Raw genomic sequence first — 25,601 nt, 5'->3', positions numbered from 1 at the left:
CATGGGTACTGTCTAGAGCATCAGCATTTCATAGCTGTAACTGATCAAGGTTAAACCACCTAAGGGCAAATACCTGGAAATTAACTTTGACATTAATAACAGATGGCTAAAAGCTGGATGTAGCAGGCAATCCTGCCCAACCTGTCCCCTCCTCTGCTATAGAGGAAGATGTGTTCTCCTCTATACAAATCATCCGATACCGTGTGCCGTTATATCAGTTTGACACAAGTTAGAGTCTCTTGAGAAGACAGAACCTCAATTTGTGAAAAATGTCTCCATCAGATTGGCCTGTCGGTATGTGTGTGGGGCATTTTCTTGATTAATGATTGATGTGGGAGGGGCCAGCTCATGGTGGTTGGTATCACCCCTGGGTCCATGGTCCTAGTTGCATAAAAAAACAAGCTTGTAATTAGCATTGCTCCATGATCTCTGCTTTGTTCAGTTCCTGCCTTGGCTCTCCTCATGATGGACTATGATCTGGATAATATATATGTAGGCCATATAAACCCGTTTCTTCCCGTGTTGCCTTGGGTGATGGTGCTTTATCAAAGCAATAAAAAGCAAGAGACAGGAAGTTAAATTACAAGTTGTAGTTATAGGAAGACCTTAGAGATATAGTTCAGTGGTAATATCTTTCCCTACCCTGAACAAAGCCTTTGATTTGATCCCTAACAATCTTAAAAACAAACAAACAAACAAAACCAAATAAACCCTTGTAAGTTTGTGCCTAACTTTTAACAGTTTTTTGCTATAGAGGGATCAACTACGGGCCACCATCCAGCCCCAGCTTTCTTCTTCTTTTCTTTTTAATATTTTCTTTATTCTTTTCTTTTCTGGTTTTTCAATATGACCTTGCCAAGCCATTTAGGCTGCCTTTAAACTCAAAATCTTCCTGCCTTGGTCTCCCAAGTGTTCTTAACTTTTTTTTTTTTTAAACTGGACCTCACTTTGTAGCCCTGGCTGTCTTATAACTCCCTCTGTAGACAAGGATGGCCTCAAACCAAGGGGATCCACATACCTCTGCTACATGGAGTTTGTGGTGCAATATTTTTGTGAAATAGTTCTTGTCTTCAAAGAAACTGAATTTTCCCTGACCTTGAAGCTATGTTATTCATAATTTAAGAACAAGTACCTAACCTGCTGTCCTACTGTGTATTCATCCTGTTTAGGTTTAACTTGCATTCAAGAAAACAATACAATCAAGCTCTCGTAGTAGTTTGGCTGAGGATGGCCCCCATAGGCTCATCTGTTTGAATACCTAGTTCCTAGTTGGTGCAACTATTTGGGAAGGATTAGGAGGTGTGGCCTTGTTGGAGGAGGTGTTTCACCTGGGGATGGACTTGGAGGTTTCAAAAAGACCCACACCATTCTCCAGGTCCTCCTCTCTCTGATTCCAACTTGAAGATCAAAATGTAAGCTTGCAGCTATTCATATCATCATGCCTTTGCTTGGCTCTCCTGGACTCTAACCCTCTGAAACTGTAAGCCCCAGTGTAAACACTTCCTTTTATAAGTTGTTTTGGTCCTGTTTCTTTCACAGCAATAGAAAAGTAACTAACACAAAAACCAGTTTTGGTTTAATCTGGCTTTAAAAGAACAGTGTAACTAACCTGTGTCTTGAATTTCCTAAGCAATCAGTTTTTAAAACCTAAGTCAAATGCAGAGCTTTAATCTTAAATTATGAAGTCTTTTGTGTCAGTGATGCAGAATAATGTATGTATGTTGTGGTAAATCATTTACTGAAAGCAGCCAACAAATTGAAAGCAAACTTGTGGGGCTGGAGAGATGGCTCAGCGGTTAAGAACACTGACTGTTCTTCCAGAGGTCCTGAGTCAGCAACCACATGGTGGCTCACAACCATCTGTAATGGGATCCAATGCCTTCATTTTGTGTCTGAAGACAGCTACAGTGTACTCATATACATTAAATAAATTAATTAATTAATTAAAAAAAAGAAAGCAACCTTGGAACAAATATCCACCACAAAATTAGAAACAACGTGTGAGGGTAGATAGATAACATCTTCGTGAGGTTTAAGTGCTAGTCTGGGTCACTTGGGGCCAGTAAATACCCACTTCCCTTATGAAACTCTGCAAAAATTTTTGGAAAAGAATTCCACTATCTTTTCTGTGTTGTTCAATGAATACATAGCAAAGCCCTTTGTTAAGCACAGGCAACAGGGACAGATCAGACACACACAACAGACAGACAGCAGACAGCCCAGTAACCACAAACTGTAGGGAGATGAAAGATGAGATTAAAAAGTGGAGAACTCAAATTTGGGCTCACTCTGGTTAAATTAATCCAAGAGGAATTTTCTGTCTTCATCTCTTAATGCAACATCAGTGCATTTTGGTACCTGATCTGGGGTGTCATTAATGCGTTAACTGACATGATAATTAAATGTGTGTGCCACCACGCCCAGCATGCTTAACCTTTTAAGAAGCAGAAAACTGTTGTCCAAAGCAGTCATACTTAGCTTTTTATCCTCATGAGCAGTTGACACTCTGCGTGGTTTTATTTCTGAATTTCTGGTGAGTATACAGCAATATTTGCTCTAGCTTTTATCTCATTATTGACAAAAGCGTCTTGTCGTGTTCTCATTAGCAGTTTGTTTACTTTCCTTGGGTAAATGGTTTGTTAGGTTTTTGGGGTTTTTTTGTTTGTTTGTTTGTTTTTGTTTTTGTTTTTTGTTTTTTGGTTGTTTTTTTTTTTTTGTAAAGAGGTGAATTTACTTGATTTTTCTCATGTAAAAACCTTATGTTATAGGGTATGACCCACAGCTGGAGCTGAGGGATTCTGAATGGAGACTCTGGTGTGGGCTTTTAACCAAGCTGGTGGCTGACTTTATTGATAGGGTAAGTTGTGAGGTCTCTTCCCAGAGGTCTTGGTTCTATGAGTCTATAGTTTTTGCAAAATTAGGAAATTTAGGGCCAGATATGATGGTGGTCTCAAGAGTCATAAACGGATATCTCTTGAAAAAAGAGAAAAATTAGGGTTAACGCTTTGTTCTACACTTCCTAGTCCCTATTCTGAGATTTCCAGTTAGAGATACACTGAGAATAGCTTGCTTATATTTTATTTTCTTTTTGTTGTTGTTGTTTTGTTTTTCTTTGACAGAGTCTTACTGTAACCTAGGCTGTGCTCAAACACACCATGCAGCCCAAGAAGGCCTCAAACTGACAGCGATCCTTCTGCCCCAACTTTCCGAGTGCTAGGATTACCAGCATGAGCCACTAGACCCAGCTAAAAGAATTAAGTGCCAGCCAATTCTTTGAAGACCTTAAAAAATATATTTCATCTTGGAATGTGGGTCCCTTGTTCTGGAGGGAGTCCCAGGATGATCTCCCTCAGCTGGGGACAGGGTGAGAGCAGGAAGGGTTTGCTATTGTCTCTGCTGCTGCCTCTGCCCGTGTCTCCACTGTCCGTCGGTCTCCGGGAGGTCCCGGCCAAAGGGCACATAGTTCGAGCAGGGAGGGGAGATTACCTGCCCCAACTGCTGCCTCTGCTAGCTCTATGCTGTCGCTGCTGGGTAACTCCCAGGTGCTGCACATGTCTCTCGGCACTGAGCAGACCTTGGCTGGGTCAATAAGAAGCCAGCTAGCTGGCAAGGAGGCAGCTTGGTGTCCCAGGCAGGTTCCTGGAGAGCAGATCTCTCCTCAAGTGTTACAGCTCTTGTGACAGAAACTCTCAGACACCAGGATGATTCTCGAGCACCTTACTTCCCCTAAATAGAGCCCTTATATACAGTTTCAGGGTGGGTTAGGGTCTGGCAGCAGATAATGACTATTGGCTTGGTCTGAGAGCTTAGAGATACCTCATCTGCATGTGGGAGAGCCTGAGGCACTGTTCCTTGTGACTGATGGCCATAGAACACTCTGTGGGAGAGGCTGTGGAGGGCTGAAGCTGAAAGAAAAGAACCAGGGCCGGGGAGCAGAGCCTAACACCTGTCGTCCAATAAGGGTCCGGGGTTCCAGGCTTATGCTCGACTAAGCACCCAGCTGCTCCTCACAGCCCACCGCCCCACCACAGAACACTTCTGTTGCTGCGACTTCCAGTTTGCTGGTATTTTCTTCTGCAGTGTGTAACCTGTTGCTATTGTCTACTATATTTTCATCTGAATACTGCACTTTCTACTTCTTTAAGTTTGGTTTGGTCTTTTTTATGTCATCTAGCCCACCCTTCACCATGCTTATGCTTTGTTCTGTCCTCTTAACTATGTGAAGTGAGGTATATTTATAATATCTGATATACTGTTCTTCTCATTCTCTCATTCTGTCAATGTAGGTCTGTTTCTATTAATTGATATTTCTCTATATTGTGAGTCATAATTTCCTATCTTTTTTTCATGTCTATGAACTTTATATTATCTGCACTGGACTTTTTCATTTCCTTGTTTGGAGCTTTATTCTAGGATGTAGCTAACTTACTTGGACACAGTTTGGTACCTTTGAGATTACTTTGTAGTTTGGGGAGTGAAGCCTATCCTAGGACTAAGTTGGCTTCAGCATCAGGCAACATCCTTCTGGGCATTCTCCCCAGGCTTAATATAAGGTTTCTCCACAATGGTTGTTGGGAATATGAACTATTTACAATCTTGTGTGAGCTCCAATGTGTGTCGTACCTGTTTGCTCCCAGCATCCTTTCCTTAGCTTTCGGCTGCCTCCCGTGTGGTTAGTCATTATATCCAGGGAGAGCAGAGCTTCTCAACCTTCCTAATGCTTTGACCCTTTAATACAATTCCCCACGTTACAATTATCCCAACCATAAATTATTTTCACTGCTACTTCATAACTAATTTTGCTACTGTTATGAGTTGTAAATATCTGAACAAGATGGGGTAAGAAGCATTAAATTTATCATCCTGCCGAAACAGGGATAAACAAGGCAAAATGCATGAAACAATGCATGTACAGCATATCCAATACGCAACCCCCAAAGTGGTCACAACCCAGAGGTTGCAAACCACTATGTAGAGACTTACCAGGTCCTTCTCTCTGGAACTCTAGAGATCTCTCTGTGCCCTGTGAGCACTAGCCATCTTGGCATCCCTGAACAACCAGTTCTAACTCCTCCTCTCAGAGACTGTGTCAGGTCCACTTTGGATGCCTCTCTGTGCCTTGCAGCCTGCAAACTCTCCACAGAGCAAATAGATATGGTGTGGGGACTCATCTTGTTTTTGGCCCCAGTTGTTTTATGCATGTTGCCTTGTTTATCCTTGTTTTCAGCAGGAGGATAAATTTAATGCTTCTTACCCCATCTTGTTCAGAAGTTATTCTAGCAGCCTCCTACGATCACCTGTGGTATGCCCTCCCATTGTTCAAATTCGGTGCCTATTCCCTGGAGTGGTTCAGGGACGCTGTGATCACAGTGCCAATAAAGAGCATAAAAAGTCCCTCCCATTGTGCCTTACACCCTTCCTCAGCCTACTTGACCTTACTTTGGCCTTTGATACTAATGACCATTTCCTCATTCTTAAAATTCTGTGCTTCCAGGAGTCAGTTCTCTTCTGAATCTATTCTAGTTCTTCCAGATCCCAAGAATCCCCCCTCACTGTCTCCTTCACCCTTACACCCTGACTTCTCTCCCAGCCCTGTTCAGTGGCATCTTTTCTCTCCCTTACTGAGCTCGGCCACCACCCATGACTTCACTTACCGTCCATCTCTAGTGACTCACAGATTTGTTTCTGAATCTCTCTTCCCAGAGCTCCACACCTACACAGCAAATTGCTTAGTGTAAATCTCTTCTTGGATGGCTCGTATTGCATCCCCAATGCCTGTCCTTCCCAGAGGCTGTCACCGTAGCGCTGTGGGTCTAGCTCAGCAAATGGCACAAACACGTATCTGGCTCGAATACGAAAGCCAGCACTCTTCTTGTCTGCTTCCCAAGAGCAGGACCTGATTCCTGACTGGTTTATCTGCTAAATATCTTTAGCGCATACCCTTCCTCTAGTTTTCCCACACAGTGTTGCTCACACCTTCATTTTCTCTCAAAGGGACTATGGCCAACAGATTTCTATTTGCTCTCTGGGCAAATGATAGGTGTGTTTTGATTTCTGCAAATCACACATTAGGTCAAACCATTCCTTGCTCACACAACTCCAGAACCTTTAGTCTAGTGATGCATCAGGCCCTCCACAGGCTGCTCCAAGACAGTCCACGCAGAGCATCCCTTCTGCTTTTTATGTCCTTCCCCATCTTTGTGATTTCACAATTGCCTCTCACATTTCTATGCCCTGCCTGAGTTGAGTGTCTGCCTCTTTGGTGAATTCTTGAATCATTCCTGGAGCCCCTCTGGCAGTTTCTCCACACATCTGTCCCTGAATTCAACTGCAGTGTCCTATTTATTACAAGGTATCTCCATCCATTTCTCCTGTGGATTCCCTAAGCAGGTCTCACTCTAGGTGGCACTCCCTACATGCTGTGCAAATGTTTAGTTTTCTTAATCAAAGGCCATTGCTAGGTTTTGGAGAGTACCTTGTGAGGGCCATGAAAACGTTCGTGAGATGATATGTCTGAGGTTATTATTCTGGTCACCAGAGTTTTAAAGGAACCCTAAATTCACAGTTAATATCTCTACCTTATGGGAAAACATAGTTAAAAAGCTGTGTTTAGAAATCGGAAATTCATCCACAGCCTACATTTCACAATGGGAATAGGATGATTGCTGCTGCTGTTGCTGTTACTGCTGCATGCTGTTATTGCTGTTGCTGCTGCTGTTGTTGTTGCTGCTGCTGCTGTTGTTGCAGCTGTTGTTACAGCTGCTGTTGTTGCTGCTGTTGCTGCTGCTGTTGTTGCTGCTGTTGCTGCTGCTGCTGCTGTTGCTACTGCTGTTATTGCTGCTGTTGCTGCTGCTGCTGTTGCTACTGCTGTTATTGCTGCTGTTGCTGCTGCTGCTGTTGCTGCTGTTGCTGTTATTGCTTCATGTTGCTATTGTTGCTGCTGCTGGCTGATGAGGGCAGATCTGAGGGAAGAGGCACACAGCAGCTTTCCCTGCAAGTGGGGATACTCAAAAGCAACCCCTTCTTCTCTCCTCCCCCACATCTCTGTCTTCCTCTTTCATGGTGTGAACTCACACAACCAAAATGAATGCAGATTTGAAACTTGAACATACACACACCTCAGAATGTACACACAGACACACATAGGCACACAGAATGTACACACAGGCATGAGCACATAGATAAACATACACAAACATCCAAGTAAGCATGTGAATCACAAACACCCTCACTCCTGTGTGCTCCCTAAGTACATACACATACCCATATATCCACACATGTGATACAGAACTAGGCTCCCACAACTCCCTCCTGCAGAGAGTGATTGCGGCACCTGGCACCAGGCCCATGAAGACAGCCGAGTGGAGCCATCTGTCAGGCCGAGGTTCCTGAACACCACCCATCCTGCCTGAGCTCAGCTGGTCGGCATGCCGGGCATGCAGCCTTGCTATTCTCTCTGGCTGAATCATGCTGAGTGAGCTGGCCTGGCTAGAGTTTATCAAATCGGAACAGAATTTTGGCAAAACAGATGACTCGTGAGCTTGGCATTTGTGTGCTCAGGAGACAGAGACCTGAGAAGGGGAATAGAGGGAAGAAATGGCTTCTAGATAGACAGAGAGATGCTGGTGGACCAAACCCAAGAAGCAGTGTGGCAGAGCCCTGATTCAAATTCCAGCTCTGCCACTTAAAAGCCACATGACTTTGAGCATGGCAGCGTATCTCTCTGAACTTTCATATCTTCTACAAAAGTGACCTAATACTATGATCTGACTCACAGGTTTGATTTTTTTAAAAAAATTATTGTAATATAATAGTTATCAATTAGCACAGAAGCATATGACAATGACTACATTGGTAGCTATTATAAGTAGGGGATATCCAAGTCCAACAAGGACATATACTAGCACAGTCTGATAATCCCTTTTAACCCACCATCCCATCCCCACAGGGCAGCAGCCTGGCAGCCTGTCACGGCTGATCTTCATTTATAAATCTGTTCCCTCTGTCTTTTTGTATTCCGTCAGCTGCATGTCAGCTTCCAAACTATTGCTCCTTCCTTCTGCTCCTCCTTAGTTTTTTCCCTAATTCTAGAATTTATTTTTATTATTTTTAAATTATGTGTAAGTGTCTGTGTGTGGGTTAAGTATGCATGAGTGTAAGTACCAGTGGATGTTGAGGTTTGGTCCGTTGCTATGTATGGTAATGCTAAGTTCTGTATCCCAAGGTCTAGTTGTCTCAAGATGTGTGCATTCTCACGTATGCCGGTACAAACCTTGCTCCTTAGTTTAAAACTATTGGTTAATAAAGATGTTTACAGCCTGTAGCTGGGCAGAAGAGAGGTAGGCATGGCAGGGCATGAATTGGGGCCTTGGGATCTGAGGCAGAGACCACAAAGGACGGGAAGGAGACAGAAATGGAGAAGGTGCCATGGGGTAGGTGGATCATGAGCCATGGCCATGAGGGCTGGCCTGTTGGAGTAGGAGCAGCCTAGATAGAACATGGCAAGTGATATCTCGGAGTTACTGACAGGGGAGTAGACAAACTAACATAGAGGATAGATATCTGCCCAGCTCTGATGCTTTAAGGCATTATACATTATGAATATAAAGGGTTTGAGAACTAAATAATCAAAGGTGGTGTGGAAACCCCCAAATGATATTTACCACCACAACTGGAGCCAGAGGCTTGTGGCCCCCTGGAGCTGCAGTTACCGATAGTTGTGAGTCACATGACATGAGTATTGGGAACTTGAACTCAAGTCCTCTGGAAGAGCAACAAATGCTCTTAATGGTTCAGCCATCCCTCCATCCTCACCCCGGTGTTTTGTTTTTTAGATGAAAGTCTTTCTATGTGTCTCACCTAGCTTTGAACTAGCAGTCTTCCCACCTCAAATCCTGAGTGCTAGCATGCAGCATCACGCTCAGTCTACCATTTGGATCATGGGAAACACCATTGCCCTACTGACCCACTGTCACCTCTGCACAGCTCTCCAGGTTGCTGTTTCCAGCAGATGCTCACGTCATAACGCTCCTACCACTCCCCACCTGGTCTGACATAACAACAAAAATAAGAATGGGATTTGCTAAGCCTTCATGACATGTCAGATACCCTCAAAACAAATACAACTTTTTATTTTTACAACAACTTTATAAGGCAGATACTACTAATAGCCTCGTTTTACAACTGAGGAAATTGAGTTACCAGAATATGAAAGACTGAGCCCACAGTCTGTGACACACTGATTGTAAAGACATTCTGTCACCTCGTGGATTGTTAAAAGACACCAGAAGCTAAACTACATTGCAGTACAGAGTGAGTTCTAATTGGAAGGATGTTTGAAATATGGAGGTAGGCAGTCAGGAGAGTGTGCTTCAAAATTAATGAAATAGTAATTGTCCTGGAGCCAGAATGTGGGTTTGTGGCTGAGAAGTCATGCTTATTGTCCAATTCTGTGAAACAGAAACAGGCCAGGTTCTTAATGCCTTCCATTTTATTTAAGCTTGTCATCTATCTGCTAGGTGGGAACAGATTTTTATTACTGTGAGGAAACTGAGGCTCGGGGTAGTTACAACATGTCCAAGGTAATGTCAGAAGTCATCAACATGAGACTCAAAGCAGGCCCATCTAACATCAGCCTCTCCATTCCTCCATGGTAGGAAGAGTTCAGAAAGGGCCTTGTTATGCACATATTATGTTCTATAGCTGTCCTCAAGCTTGTAGAAGTTCTGCTTCAGCCTCATGAATGCTGGGCTTGCAGACATGAGCAATCGAACTTCCTCTGAGTCTCCAGGATCGACCATCATGGTAGCCTCTGTTTCTCTCCACTCAGATGGTTGTTTCCACAGCTGCCCACTCCACAGAGTGGTCCTGTATTAAGTCACAGGTGCCATCCCCATGATCTCTAAGCCCAGACTTCCTTGGATAAGGGAAGGCAGACCCAGTTCTGGACATCAAGGTCGAACACTGGGCTCATGTCATTTCCATCTTGTTCGAAGTGAGGTTAAGGGAGAGTGCTTTTACTTGGCCTGCTTTACCCAGTCATCAACATGAAAAATAAGCCTATTCTTGGTAACTGTCAAATCAATAGGCTTTCCCCCAATCCAGAACATTATTGGTTTTTATGTCATTACCCCAACTAAAATCCTGGTCTTGATTCCCAAAGGCTCCCACAAAAAATGGAAACTTCCAAAGGTTCTCTGTCACCTGCCTTTGGCCATGCCTTTCCCTGTTCCTGGATCACTGGCCTTGAAGGGGTCCATTTCTCCTACCTGGCTTTGTCTGTTAGCTTCTAAGACAATCATGGCTCCAGTCCTGCATATGACTCATACATAGAGCATCTCTTCTGCAAATGATGTATTAGTTTTCCTCTCTCCCATTTGGTAAAAAAAAATCTTCATTTTGCTCTAGTGATTTTCCTTCCCTTTTAGTCAGTAAGAACTGGATGGAACTGACTCTAACTCAGAAGTCTAGAGGTAGCCGTGTGGTTGAGGCCTGCCTTTTCAATGAAATCATTGTGATTAGCTCAGTCGATCAAGTCACTTAATCAAAACCATTGAGAGGAGATTGTCTTTAGAATGCGGCACCCACCCTTGGGTGTATACTACATTTTTCTAAATAAGTCTCAATTTTGCTTCACTTAATAAAACAACAACAACCTATGCCGGGGCTCTAGAGATGGCTTACAGGTTGAGAGAGCTAGCTGTTCTTCCAGAGGAGCCGGGTTTGCCTCTCAGCATACATGGTGGCTCACAACTGGCTATAACTCCAGTACCAGGGGATCCAGTGCTTTCTTGTGTGCTCTGAAGGTACTGCACACATATGGTGTAAATACCTACATTCAAAGCAAAATATGCCTACTCAGAAAACAAAAATAAGTAAAATAAAATAAATTTTAAAATTGAGGGGCTGATGAGATGACTCAGTGGATAAAGTGCACTCAGTCCCTTGGACCACATAATCAAAGGATGAAATCAACCCTTCCAAGTTGTCCTCTGACCTTCATGTGCATACAATCACACACTCACACACACACACACACACACACACACATAACTAAATATAATATTTCAATGGGAATATTTCTGAGAACTTTTATTTATAAATAGGCTCTTACTACATAGTTTAGGCTGGTCTCTAACTTCTGTGTAGCCCAAGCCCGCCTTGAATTTACAATCTTCCTGTCTCAGTCCTCAAGTGCCGGGATTACAGATGTGCACAAGCCCTCCCAGCGGGAAGCACTGGGATTAGAAGCTCTATTTTGGATGAGATCAGATGTAAACGCAGAGCTTGCTGCTGTCAGGAGTTTTCACAGGGACGAAGGACCAAGCTACTAAGAGTAAGTTATAGGAGAACTAATCTTGCGAATAGCATTGCTGGAAGCCCTCAGATATCAGTTGCAGCTACTTCTGCAGTGAGAGAGATTCTGCCTGGGACACATAAATGGTGGGTCCTAGTCATATTTGCTTCTTTTACACTACTTTATATTGAGTTTCTGTGATGTGTAATAAGGAGATATGAATGTACCCTCAATTTGTTCATGAACATCAAGAGAAAGGGCTTATTCTTTTTAACTTTATATCTCTATGGGGCCTCAGCCTAGCACCGGGTAAGGCAGAAAATCCTCAAGGAGATGTAACTGACAGATACACATACACTTTGTCCAGTCTCACTTGTTCTAGTGTCCCGCTGATACTTAGCTAAACCAAGCAGTGGGAGCATGGGGGAGGGGTAGCCAGCTGTAGTCTTGTCCCCAGGGGCCCTGGGATTTGTGAGAGAGGGGATTGAAAACAAGTTCACTGTGATAATATTTGAGCTGTAGTAGGAATCTGAACAAACTTGTGTAAGTGCCCAGAGCTGAGGGTTTGGGGCAATGAGATGTAGGAAGAACTCACAGAGGTGTGGCATGTGACTCAAGTTCTTAAAGAATGAAGAGGATCTCTGGACAGAGGAATGGGGTGAGGAATAGGTGCCCCAGGGATAGGCGGTTCAGACAGAGGAACAGTAAGATTAACAAGTGGATGGATGAGTTGCTACATCCCGCGTACTACATTACTGTCCTATCTTAGTAAATGTCAACTTTTATCTCACCTAATGAGAATATTCACAAGACAGTTCTTTTTGAGGTGGTTGAGGGTTGATGGTAGTGAGGAGACAGAGTCTCATCTAGCCCAGGCTGGCCTCAAACTTTTTCTTTTTGGTTGGTCATCATTTTTATTTTTTAAGGAGATACAAATTAAAACAGAAGCAGAACAGACTTACTGGGACTCAACTGTAGTCCCAGCATTTAGGAGGCAGAAGCAGGAGGATCCCAAGTTTAAGTCCAGCCTGGACTGCATGTAATGATTTGTTGGCCTCAAACTTTGTATACGGCCAAGCTTGACCTTGAACTCTAGTTCTTAATCTTGATCCTCCTATCTCTGAGTTCTGAGTGTTGGCATTTTGTGAGTATGCTATCATGCCTGGCTTACTGGAACTGTTTTTGGGAAATAAGGTCTCACTACACAGTTAAGGCTGGTCTTGAGCTCACTATGTGGGGAAGTAGAGGCAGGAGGAACAGAAGCCTCCTTCTATGTAGCAAGGCAAGACCTTGTCTATATAGCAAGTTTAGTACCAGTTTCCTGAAACCCTGCCTCAAAATCAGTCAGCCCTGGTGGTGTGGGCCTGCAATTGCAGCTACTCAGGAGGATAAGGCAGAAAGATCCATGAGTTCAAGGCCTGCCTGGGCAACTTACTGAGACCCTATCTCAAAATTAAAAATGCAAAAAGCAGAGAGCTGTGGGTGGAGCTTAATGGTAGGGTATTTGCCTAGCATGTCCAAGGCCCTGGATCCCCAACAGCTGCAAGCCAACACAAGCAAACAAAAACAATAAGAATTCGGCCATCTCCTCCTTAGTCTCTGGCTTCCCGGCTTCCCTGCTGGCTCTCCCTCTGCTTCACATAGAAACGAATACAACATTATGGCAAAAAGCACAGACTCTGAGCTCCAGCGACTTGGTTCTGCCATTTACTACCCATAATAAAACATTGAGTAAAACCCACTTACAAATAAGGACAATAGTTCTATTTGTCTCCTAAGGTTGTCAAAAGCAGTAAATAAAATTGCAGATATAAAAAGTGTGTCTGGCATGAGCTCATTCTTGAGGGTTGCTAGCTGCTAAAACTTTATTGTCTTAGTTAAGACCTTCAAGCATCATGAAACAGAAGACCTAACTGGAACAGCAAAGACAGTGGAGAGCTTGTTCATGGCACATAATGGGGAGGCTTACAGTGCAGCAGCTCCAGGCGTGGAATAATCAGGGCTCTGACTCCACTGCTCGGGACTTCTCCCCACTCCATCCTAGTCTTTGTACTGCCTCAGTCTACAGACTGCCCTCCTGCATTGTCCGGAGATGGCCAGTGCCACCATGTCATGAGCTACTCCCATAACAGCATGCTTCCTTGTTCACTTCAGAGAAAAACTCCTCCTCCTCCCAAACAAGGATAAATCCCTCCTTTTCATCTTCTTAGGCTGGCTTAGGTTGTGTACCTGCTCCTGGACCAGAGACCATGGCCAGAGGGCTCCTGTGTTGTCTGGTATTGGCCCAACTTTTTGAACTTGTCTCTGGCAAGTGAGACTGGGTTTCCAGATTGGGTTAGAGGGATCCAGTTGGAAACCACTCTAGGGTGAGAGATGGGGTCAGCTTTCCCCTACTCACGCATTACATCCTGGCCAGTGGGAGGGATTCTGTTACTCAAAAGAAAGGGTTAACTGGACTGTGGTGAGACAACCAGGAGCAATGATACTGGGGTGTGAGTTAGACTCAGGTATTTGAACACTGTCCCCTCCTTAGTGGTGCTGTTTGAGGAGGTGCTAGGACCACCTTATCGAGGAGGAACGAGACTAGAGGAGAGCTCGGAGATTTAGAGCCTCGCCCCACCGCCAGTTCGTGATTTCTGCTTCTTGTTTACATTAAAGATGTATGTGATCTCTTTGCTTCCTGCTGCAACTGCCTACTGCCAAGCGTCCCCTGTCATTATGGACTCCCTCTTTGAATCAAATTATTTTAAGCTCAAACAAATTATTTCTTCTTTAGCTGCCTTTGGTCATGACTATTTTTAACTACAGAAACAGAAAGGTTAACTAATACAAGGACCTGAAGGAATCCTGGCTCACACAGTAGGGGCACAATCAACAGTTTGTTAAGTGAACATGATTCTGACCAGCACCAGAATCCACAGATCTTCTCCTAGGGTGTGTCCTGCTCTGCTATACCACCTGTCTTCATTGACCCCCCATCTTCATCGACACCCCCCATCCGTTCCCTGAGCACTCACAGTCTATTCCCCCACCCATCTTTCTTCCTATCTCTAATATCCTTCTTCTGAGCAGGCTAATATTTGTCCTTATACTAACTACATAGTGTTAGTCATAACCTCTTCTCCCTTTCCAAGCTAACTACCTGTTTTCTACATGTAAAACAGTAAATCTTTGTGTTAAAAAAAAAAAAAAGTGGGGGGAAGCCAGGCAGTGGTGGTGTACGCCTTCGTTTTCAGCACTAGGAAGGCAGAGGCAGGCAGATCTCTGTGAGTTCAAGGCCACATAGGGTTGGGGTCCCCAGGCCTGTGATGAGGAGCCTAGGGCTGGGGGCTCCAAAACACCTGGACATCCAGGTGCTGCTGGGTCTCAGGGAGTTGAGAATGAAGTTGGTCTACAGAGTAAGTTCTAGAGCAGTCTGGGCTACACAGAGAAATTGTCTCTCAAAAAACAAAAAAAACAAAACAAAAGCAAAGCAAAGATAAAACCTACATATTCGATACTTCCTGTATGGCATCTCATTGTCTTCAGAACTTCATTGGTTCTTGCATCTCTGTGTCTAAGAAATGTACATGGAACGTTCACTGTGGGCATTTCTAAGCTTACCACCAGAGGCCTCCTGAATTTGTACCCACCTGTTAAGTCTTTGATGTGTGTGTTAGGCTCAGGTATTTGAACACTGTCCCCTCCTTTACACTGCATACATGGCATGACAACCAGTGACCACTCCTGCTGTGATACAGGCTACTTCCAGGAAGTAGCTACTCAGGCACGACTGATATTATCAGCTCCCTTTACATCCAGGTGTGGCCACGTATATAGTTTTGCCTGTGGGGGGTAAGCAGAAATGTGTGTCATTTCTGGGCCAAAGCTTTCAGGAACTGAGCATGACAGCTCGGCTCCTTCTGCCTGCTGAAGCCCTAGGGGACAATAGAACCACAGGATGAAAGGACTCTATGAATCACTGAGGAAAGAAAGAGCCAACTGTCAAGCAATTTCAGCTGAATGTGATAGAGAGAATCCAGCTGAGTCTATGTGTTTGTGAATTTATTTGTCACTGTAATGAGCAATGCCATAATCAATACAGCATAAAATACATATTATGCTGGACATGATGGTGCGTGTCTTTAATCCCAGTACTTAGAAGGCAGAGGCAGAGGGATCTCTGTGAGTTCAAGGTCAGTCTGGTCTACAAACTGAGTTCTAGGACAAGTAGGACTATAGAGAGACCCTGTCTGAAAAACAACAAACAAAAGATAACAATAACAACAACAAAATATTATTATGGGGCTGGCTAAATGGTTCAGCAGGCAAAGGCCCTTGTTGCCTGACACACAAACCTGATGACCTGAGCCTGACCCCCAGATTTTGTATAAAGGTGGAAGGGGAGAATTGATTCTACAAAGTTCTTCTCTGTCCTTCAAACATGAGCCATGGCACGGGTGCTCATTCGCACACATACATGATGCAGATACACAATAATAAACTATTTCAAATATCTATTGGGTTATATATTATAGTCATCATGTATGCACTCAAAAAAAAAACAAAAGGAAGGATTATATGATATGATAGTGTTGTGTGGGTTTCACAGTCTGAGAGGTTCTCTCAGAAATATGGCAGAGGCAGAAACAGCCCTCTTCTGGGTATTAAGCCGCCCCCACCTCTCTTTGATGGGTGACCATAGAATATGTTATTTGTTAGGCATCTCCGATGACTCAGGCCTGCTGCATTCCCCTCTGAGGTGGGGTAACCCCAGGTAGACTCTGCCCATCCAGTAGCCTGTGGCTTCCTGTCTTCTTCAGTTCAAGGGTTTCTCAGACAAGGAGGAGCCTTGAAAATGTTTCTGCCTTCCCAGAAGACATACCTCGGTTTGACAGGCAAAGGCTACAAAGACTGCCTGCAGGGACAAGGCCACAGTAGAGGGAGACTGGAAGGGACCAGAGCTAAAAGTCTCCTCCTCCCGTTCACCATCAACATCCTGTGAGGCCTGAGAGTTTGCAACTACTAAGCATGTGCTCCCAGAGGGGTTCTGTCCTCCAGGCCCCAAATGCCACCAGAGAGTGAGCTTCAGAAGCCAGATGTCTCAGCTCTTACAGGCTTCCAGGAACGCTCAGCAGTTCTCAGAAGCCCCCATTTCCTGCTTCACACCCACAGCCTGGTCCTCTGTGGAGGAAAGCGGGCTTTTACTCCACCCCACCCCCACCTCCCCTCTAGGTGCATGCGGGCCCTCTCCTGACTCTGCTTTGCCCTGGGGACTCCTACAGGTGTACAGCCTCTCTTAGGAGAGGGCAGCTTGGTGTGTATGGGTTGGGGAAGGCTCAGCAAATCCAGACGCTGGGATCCTCCACCTCTTCCGTATCCATTCCTAGTTTATCATCTATCCTTCACCTCCCAAACTAAAGACAGGCCCAAGGGTTAGCCAAAACAACTGATAACCCACAAGGCACGTCAGCCTGGTGGTGAAATTTAACAGACCAATGTTCCTCAGAGTAGAAGCCACGTAGTATAGAAGTAAAGTGGACTTAAGGTTTCCGCCAAAACATCAACACTAAAGAACACTTTATCACTCCCATCTGATCCCTCTCCAATATTTTCCATTATATCAAAAATAATATCACCATTCAGCACTGTCAGTCTTCATCCACCCCTTAATGCCTGTAAGATCCTGGGGGGGGGGTGGGCAGTAAGAAATGATATTAGAGATAAAAATGGGTTCATAAACATTTTCTACTGTAATGTACTTTTAAGAAGAGACCCTTCACAAAAGCAACACAATTTTATATATCTAGGAAGAAATTCAATAAAAGGCTCATGCTCTATCTTTATGGAGAAAACAGTAACGCTTTAATAACATAAAATAGAAACCTAAACAAATCAAGAGGTGCAGCACTAAGTGAAAGAAGACACTATTATAAAAGAGTCAGCCATGTGTGGTAGCATTCATCCCAGCACTGGAAGAAGATGACAAGCCAAAGGAGGCTATCCCAGGCTACGTAGCAAGATAGACATGGGAGGGAAAGAGGCTATACCAGGCTACACAGTAAGATAGACAAAGGAAATGAGAGAAAGGAGAGAGGTAAAAATTACATGATTTTATTTTGAGATAGGGTCTTGTTGACTAGCCCAAGCTGGCCTGTACTGTGTAACCTACCCAGGTTGGCTTTGAACTCTCAGCAGTCCTCCTGCCTCATCCTCGCAAATGTTGGGGTTACAGGCATATGTTACTGTGCTTGACTGAAAATATAAATGTTATACTTTTATACCATGTCATATATTGTTTATTTCTCCCACATTTTTCTAGAAATATAATGCAATGTCAAACAATACTCTGGCAGTGGGTGTGAACATTTTCTGGATGCTATGACACTTATTTGGAAGAGCAAAGAGGCTGCTCTTGTGCACTGGGTGCTGAGGAAGTTCCTCTCTGAGGACTGGCATGGGAGGAGGGAAGCGTTCCAGCGGGGCGAGCCAAGGCTCTGAGGTAGCAGCTTGCTAGGAACGTTCCAAGAATACGCAGAGGTCTGTGTGGCTGGAGTAGACTAAGTGAATGACAGAAATGAGGTCAGAGAAGCCAGCGGGAGGGCACTGAGACTCACCTGCAGACGAGGAGTCACTGGAGAAAGCAAGGAGGGACTCAAACTGACCTGAATATTTAAAGGTTTAGAGGTGCATTGGTTGATTGCACCACGTAGTGCTAGGGATGGAACCTACAGCCAGTGTATGTATGTATGCTAGGCAGACTTTAAGTCCAAGCCACACCCTAGTCCCCCATGTAAAGACTTAGAAAGGGTTACAGTGACCCATAAACACTTGCAGGTGATACAGAAATGAAAAAACAAAACCATAAAACATGGAGGGACACATAATCGACTGAAATTTGGGGAATTTTAAAATAAACAATTCTTTGGATCACAGATTTGATCTTTTAATTTCAGCTAAGCCCAGACTTCACAAGAAAAAAAAAAAAATCATAGTCTTCAGAGCCAAGCTGACAATCTTTCAGAGACTTGGGTAAATCTTCCCCTAGCTTGGGCACTTGGCTGGTAATCCAGGGAACTCTCCCATGGTCAGGCCTCCAGCCTCGGCCTCCTGGAGAGCAAGTTCAAATTGCAGCTACACTGAATCAACTCCTGAGCAGCATCCCTGGCACCTGCCTATAACCCTAGCATACGGGAGGCTGAGGTAGGAGTTTAAAAGGCCATCCTGAGTCAAATAGAAAACTGTGGAGGAGGAGGAGGAGGGAGAAGAAGAGGAGGAGGAAGGAGAGAAAGAGGAAGAGAAGGGGGAGGGAGAGGAGGAGGAGGCAGAGGAGGAAGATCCAGAACAGATCTCACACTACCTACCTGTCTTGTGGGTCTCTGGGAGGAGCAGTCAGCCCAGGCTCTGCTCTCACAGAGCTCAGACTCTACAGTGGGAAGGAAGGTAAAGATGGGACAGGAACTAAATAGCCAGATACAAAACAGGAGAGAGGGTGAGATCTGCCCACTGCCTTTTTGTTATTGTTGGTGTTGTAAAGTTTTACTGAGACATGGGTGGGCTTGCTTGTTGATGTCTTACTTGTGCTTGCTTCACACTAAGAGAAGAGAATTTGAGGCGTGTGAAAGAGAACGAAAGTTGCTTTTGTTTGTCATTTGTTTGTTTTGATTTAGATTTTGTTGTTGTTGTTTTAAGGTGTGTGCCACCACACTAAACTTTTTTTTTTAGAAAAATGTACATAATTTATTTTTATTTTATGTTCATTGGTGTTTTGCCTGCATGTTTGTCTGTGTGAGGATGTCAAAAGTCCTGGAACCGGAGTTAACAGGACTGCAACATGGGTGCTCAAAATTGAACCCAGACCCTCTAAAGAACAGCCAGTGCTCTAAACTGCTGAGCCATCTCTACAACTCTAAGACCCAAAGTATTTACAGATTAAGTCTGGAACCTTTTCTCCAGCAACATCCAGCGGAGTTTTTGAAATAATAACAATGACCATGGTGGTCACGGGCCACATGTAGCTTACAGGGCACTGGAAGTGTGGCTAGTCACTGAGGAACTGAAACCTTACTTTATTTAATTGAAATTACGTTACATGCAAACTTAAGTGACCCTGTGTAGCCGGTGGCTGTGATGTTGGATAACATAGCCTGATGACGTCACATAGGACAGATATGTGGTGGTCTTCTCTGAAGATGTTCCTTCCTCATTCTTTTGAATTTCTCTGTGCCTGTGTGTTTGTGTCTGATGCTGGGGTCTGGATCCAGCCCCCTCCCCACCCCCACCGGCGAAGGCTTTGTCACTGAGCTATACACTCCTCTAACTCATCTCTTGAGGCCCTAATAAACCAATAGGAACCCAAACTAAAATGAATGCTCCCAGTAACTACAAATTTATCTTGTAAAATGTAAGGACATAAAGAAATATGAGCTCTTTAAAATTCATGGGGAATTGGCTCTAGGACACCCCAAAACCTAGGGATACTTAAGGCTTCTTTACAAAATTTGAGTATTTGAGTATTTGTGTAGGACCTACATACATCCTCCTGTCTGCTATGTCGTTTCTAGGATATTTCCTGAAGCCAACACAAGAAATGCTGTGCACATGTTGATCATATTGTATTGTTTGGGGAAACATGACAAAAAGGGGGGAAAGGCAGTACATGCTTAGTGTAGAGGCTTTACAGTGTCTAACCTATAGACTCAGAGGGATTATTGGTGTTTGATAACCATTATTATTAGCCAGGTGGTGGTGGCCTTTATTTCCAGCACTCAGAAGGCAGAGGTAAGTGGATCTCTGTGAGTTTGAGGCCAGCCTGGTCTACAGTGTGAGTTCCAGGACAACCAGGGCTACACAGAGAAACCCTGTCTCCAAAAATAAAAAATAAAAAACAAAAAAACAAAAACGCCAGACAGTGGTGGCACAGGCCTTTAATCCCAGCACGTGGGAGGCAGAGGCAGGTGGATTTCTGAGTTCGAGGCCAGCCTGGTCTACAGAGTGAGTTCCAGGACAGCCAGGGCTATACAGAGAAACCCTGTCTCGAAAAACCAAAAAAGAAAAAGAAAAGAAAAGAAAAGAAAGCAAGACCAAAAACAAAACAACAACAACAAAAAAAAAATAAAAAAATAAAAAAATAAAAAAAGAAGAAAAAGAAAAAATAAAACAAAAAAAAGAAAAAAAACCCAATCATCATCATCGTTGCCTTCATCATCCTGAAAAGGGAAGCACATGGGTGATTTTTTTCCTTCCCTTTCAAGTCTTTCATTACTACAAAGTCATATTTCTTAAGATTTTGATATAAGGCTGTACTTGAGTGTATTGGTTATTAAGAAGAGAATATCAGAGCTGGAGAGATGGCTCAGCAATTAAGAGTACTTGCTGCTTCTGTAGAAGATGAGAGTTTGGTTCCTAGTACCTACATTGGGCAGTTCACAACCACCTGCAACCCCAACTCCAGAGGGTTCTAACTCCTCTGGTCTCCACTGGTACTCACATTCATGTGCATATGCGCGCGCGTGCGCGCGCACACACACACACACACACACACACACACACACTTAAAAATAAAACAAATCTTAATTTTTTTAAAGAAGAAGAAGAAATCAGTCCTCTGTAATGAGTGGAGGCAGCAGCAAACACGGACAGACAGACTTTTCTCCCGCTCTAACAGAGGCTGGGCTAAATGTTCTGGAAGCCTGTGCTGACTCCAGAGAAACCAGGGGTCCCCACAGCAGGGCTTCTGTGGCCCTCCCTGCACAGCTGCTGGTGTGACTCGGTTGCTTGGTCTGCCCCTCCAAACATCTGCTCTGTGTCCGCAACACGAGCTCTGTTCACCGCTACTGCAGCTTCTGTTCCTTATCCTTTGTTTGCCTATAGTTCTTCATGGCTTCTCTGCTTCCTTCTGCATACATTGCTATGAAATACTGCATCTTCTTGGTGTTTCTCTCTTTCAGTTCTCAAGTGAAAACCAGGGTTAGCCCAGCACTTTTTGTGCCTTTCCAAGGCCTGTGACATCTGGATTTAGGTTTCCATTTCCATCTTACTAGTCCCAAAGAGATCTAGGGTCGCATGTTAGAAATAAGACTGTTGTTGGCTGCCCCAGCAGGGACAATGAAAGGACTTTCCTTAGGAGGGACTGTGGGTCTAACAGGTGAATTGCCTGTGTTAAGTTTCATCTACGGTGTCTGTGTTAGCTAGGACCATTGATAGGGGCCTAGATCTATGATGCTAGGATTATCCAACCTATGGGGCTTTGGACCCTGGGTGTGGGGTAGGGTGGATCTATTATTGCTTTTTGCTATGGTGGTGGCAATTTTGTTTGCTTGCTTGTTTTTTGATCCAGGCTCTTGTCATGTATTCTTGGTTGCCTGGATTCACTACTATAGACCAGTCTGACCTCAAATTTGCAGTGAGCTTCCTGCCTCTGGCTTCAGAGTACTGTAATTACAGGTGTGTGCTACCCCACTGGTTGGTGTGTGATCTTGAATTGACTCTCTTTATGGCTAGAAGTTCCCAGGTAACTATGGCTGTTTGGTTGGGACAAACCAATTATTCCCCATACCAAACTTTTCAAGTTCACCCCATCCCTTCCTCAATTTGGAGACACTTGAGCAATGGAGGAAGGATAATACCACCCACACGGGTCACAGAGCTACAGAAACAGGGCGGTCCCTTGAGAGGAAGCCTGCTGCAGAAGCTGTTGGAGAATTTCCGACCTTCTGCTTCGAGGCTTAGTTATTAATCTGAGGATGATGTGTTTGGAGCTTGTGGGGACAGTTTTGCAATTCCACCTCTGACAGCACGAGCATAGGTTCTGACACATGGGCCACTTCTGACTCAGAGCTCAGCTAAAGAGAGAGAGAGAGAGAGAGAGAGAGAGAGAGAGAGAGAGAGAGAGAGAGAGAGATCTGCTGCTTCCCCAGCTTGGCAGGAATGGCGATGGGTGTTGGCTGGGAAGGCCTTGGGAATCTGCTAGGCAGACACAGTGAGCTTCACATCATTGTATGATAGGGTAGGGAAACCTGAAAAAAATCTTCCATTCTCAGCAAGTCTTCTGCTCTGCGCTGGGTGTCTGAGATAAGCCCACAGACCCTTTCCTTCCCTGGAGGCATTGGTCTCAATTAAATGAATGCAGCTCCCCAAACTGCCCAAGATCATGCTCAACGGTAGCAACACACTCCTGTGGACTTTATGGAAGACTGAATTTCATGCTTTCCTTCCTACTGGGTGTAGAACGGGAGATAATTGGGAGCAGTGGGATGGGGGTGGGGAGAGGAGCATGCAGGCCAAAGCAGCAGACAGCCATGGAGCAGACAAGCATGGATGTCATTGTTCAAACACCAATCATCATTTCCTTCCTTCCTTCCTTCCTTCCTTCCTTCCTTCCTTCCTTCCTTCCTTCCTTCCTTTCTTCCTTTTCTTCCTAGTTATTATTTTAATATATATATAGGTGTGTGTGTGTGTTTTGCTTGCCTGTATGTCTGTGTGCTCCCTATAAATGCCTGGTACTCACAGAGGCCAGGAAAGGGAGTTGGATTTCTTACAACTGGCATTATAGATGGTTGCAAGCCATTCTAGGTCCTCTAGAAGAACAGTCAGTGTTTTTAATCACTGAGCCATCTTTCCAGCCTCCTTTTTCTTTGTAATTTTTTGTTTTGCAATGGTGGAAATCTCTCTTACTGTCCTGGAGGTGACCAAGGAAGTTAGGATAGCTGGCCAGTAAATACTAGAGACCCACTTCTCTCTGTCTGTCCAACATTAGAATTATAAATACAAGCCACCATGTCCAGATTTTTTGATATGGGTTCAGGGGATCAAATCCAGGTCCTCATGCTTGTGTGACAAACATTTCACCAACTGAAAGATCTCACCAGCCCCAGCTTCAAGAAACATTACTATCATGTGCCAGAGATTTGCCTTAAACATCTGCAAAATTACAATGTCTGCAAGATGAAGACATTGTAGCAAGTACAGCGGGCTCTGTGTGCCATGTGTCACTCTTTCAAGGGCAAGACATGGGCTTAGGAGGTACCGGGTACCTAAAATGCCATGCTATAAGACAACATTTCTGAATGAATGAGTCTCATTCCAGAGCTTCTGATTTAGTATAACTCAAAAGATGTACATTTTTTATAACTTCCCAGGTGACATTGATGCTGCTGGGCTGAGGGCCATGTGCTTAGAACTGCCTTGTTAGAACATTCAAGGAAAAGAGACTTTTAGAGGAACTAGATGACCTCCCTCTATTCTGGTTTTGTATCTGGTTCTCGTTCTTCTCCAACATTATAATCCTTATAATATTATTGATGAAAAATCCTGCATCTTTTTCAGCTTCTCTAAAGGGACCCGAAGAAAGATGAGACTGAGCTAGACTCCCTGGAGGTGGAAAATCATAGAAGCCTCTAGAAAACGGGATTTCTTTCATAATATCAGACTCAACAGTTATGTGGAGACTCCATTGAAGCACAAGGTAGCATCTCAGAGAGGAGAGCTCTCAGCAAGGCCAGTCAACGCAGAAGCAAACATGCAAAGAAAGCTGCAGTTTTCAGGTCCAGCCCTGCCCTCTTACCTCGTCCCTTCCCAATCTCAGCAGTAAGATCCCAGACCTCGTATTCCATATCTGAATTCTGAACCTACCGACTCTGTAACTGACGAGTCTACACCAGATTGATGGCCGTCATCGAACAGAACATTTTCCTTCCTAGACATCGCCTAACTAAACACCTTGAAGTGTGAGCTTCAACTGCATGTCCAAGGATGGGCCACAGGGCAGGGCATGATTCAGCATGGACGAGATGCTGGAGTTGAGAGGTCCAAGGCAAATGTACTTAAACAAGTGTGGCAAAGTTCGCGTTCCCCTGACCTCTGTTCACAGTCTGTTATAAATTTAATCACAAGGACACATGCAGCCATTTGCCCACAGCCTATTGCCAACACCTGCTACTACTCAAGAGGAAGAGAATAAATTTAGGGAGACAACTGTCAGTCCTGTCATGATAACCTTAGGATAATAAGTGACCATTGCTCAGGAGACTTAAGATTAATTAATTAATAATCCCAAGGCACTAAATCTCATTAGTTCACCATAAGGAACAAAAGAAAAGCATCTTCCTTTTCATTACTTGTTTTGTTTCTGAGACACGGTTTTGCTTTCTAGCTTTCCAGCCCACGGTGATGCAGAACTTGCTTTGCAGCCCAGGCTGGTTCTGCGCCCTCGGCCCAGCTGGGATTGCAGACATGTACCAATGTGCCAGACTCAGAAAGAAATTTTATTCATAGATTCTCTCAGGCTGCTGTTCCATGTGTGTTCAAAAATAGGTAGGTTTGTCAGGTGTGGAGTCTGGGACAGAGAGGATCATGAGTTTGAGGCCAGCTTGGGCTACGTTTCAAGGCCTGTCTCAAAGAATAACAACATCCCTCCTCACTGTGTGTCAAAATTACAAGTGACCTTTGGCACAGTAAGTCCACTTTCTCTTGACACACTAAAAAAATGAGGAAGTTTGGGGCTGGAGAGATGGTTTGGTGATTACGAGTACTCACTACACAGCCATGAGGCTCTAACTTAGATCCCTGTGCCCATGTTAACAGTCTTCACATGGTCTCATGTGCACTTAGAACTTCAACTAGATGGATGGGGGCAGAAGCAGGAAGGAATGCTGAGAAGGAAGAGCAAATAAACACAGGAAGAAAGGAGAGAAGGAAAAACAGGGAGGAAAGAAGGGAGGAAGGAAAGGAGGGAGGGAGGGAGGGAGAGAGGGAGAGAGGGAGGGAGGGAGGTAAAAGCCTCCTCATGAGGCAGCCCCACTGCTTCAGTGAGACCTGAGATGGTGCTTGCCCAGTCCTACCTAGTCTCATCTGGAGGCTCACGGCTGACACAGGTTGACCCCATGTGAGGAGTACTGCTGTTCTCTGAGTTTCTACAGCTCAAGAGTGAGGTAGTCCCTTGTCCACCACTAGTCCCTTGTCCCAGCAGGACAAGTATATATGAAAGGCAAGTATATGTGAAGTATATAGAGAAGTGTTCAGCTTAAAAGGGGGTGGGGAAGGATAGCCATAGTTAACAACTCCCAAAGACTGCTCAAACCTAGCTCCTCCCTCAGACTGTCAGCACTGCTATCAGGAATCTGAAGTCACCACCAGCCAGAACTTCCCAGAAGTGCCTGAGTTACATGAGATCCTGTTTTATAAAAATCAAATTAAGACATGTGATCTGAGCCATCAATCACTGACCTGGGGGAATATGCTAGACTGTGGGACTGTGAAAGGATGACTTGTTTTCTGGTAGAGTACTGGCTAGAATGACCGGAGACCCTACGAAGAGACGGCATAC

At 44.4% G+C, this 25,601-nt stretch overlaps 1 long non-coding RNA gene across 1 annotated transcript; it reads left to right on the top strand.

Moving 5' to 3' along the window:
- The first annotated feature begins 2,475 nt into the window (after positions 1-2,475).
- Positions 2,476-24,977, top strand: LOC143435572 (uncharacterized). The gene is made up of 3 exons (XR_013106011.1): positions 2,476-2,533; positions 2,769-2,857; positions 23,603-24,977. It is a non-coding gene; the product is annotated as an uncharacterized LOC143435572 (long non-coding RNA).
- The last annotated feature ends 624 nt before the right edge of the window (positions 24,978-25,601 follow it).

The sequence above is a fragment of the Arvicanthis niloticus genome, chromosome 1 (assembly GCF_011762505.2).
Source record: "Arvicanthis niloticus isolate mArvNil1 chromosome 1, mArvNil1.pat.X, whole genome shotgun sequence".
In the NCBI taxonomy this organism is placed as follows: Eukaryota; Metazoa; Chordata; class Mammalia; order Rodentia; family Muridae; genus Arvicanthis; species Arvicanthis niloticus.
Note: the sequence above shows the minus strand (reverse complement) of the source record. Positions and strands in the feature narration are given on the sequence as shown.